This window comes from Poecile atricapillus, chromosome 3 (assembly GCF_030490865.1).
Source record: "Poecile atricapillus isolate bPoeAtr1 chromosome 3, bPoeAtr1.hap1, whole genome shotgun sequence".
NCBI classification, from domain to species: Eukaryota; Metazoa; Chordata; class Aves; order Passeriformes; family Paridae; genus Poecile; species Poecile atricapillus.
Window position 1 is genome coordinate 78,352,372 of NC_081251.1, and position 511 is coordinate 78,352,882.

A 511-nucleotide genomic window follows, 5' to 3' on the forward strand; every position below is an offset into this window, starting at 1 on the left:
AATTTCATTAAATGGCATGTATTTTTATTTATGTATTTTTTCTTTTTTTTTCTTTTTTTTCCCTTTATTTTTTTCCTGTGGTTTCCAGAGGCTTGCAGTAAATGATTTATCCACTGTACTCGTTCCCTGTGCTGGCAGAGCTGTAGCATAGTGCACTGACTGGGAAACCTAATTTCTAGGCTGGCCTTGGACTCTTCCAGATCCTCAGGAGGAGGGGTGAGTTAATGGGGATTTACTTGTCTGTTTGAATGGTGCAATACATTACCTCTCCTTCCTGACATAGTTCTCTAAAAACTGCATAAGCATAAGAAGTTACCTTTTTCTTGGTTTTCAGAAAGCTTTTGACAGGAAGGAAACAAATATAGTTTGAATATTTCTATATTTACACTACTTCAAACCAGGCACAAATACCTAGTAAATTCAAAGAACAATGGATTAACTCTTAAGTCTTCATTTATGCTGTAACCTTTAGCTGTAACCTTTAGTTTGTCATGATGGAGGCTGACATATC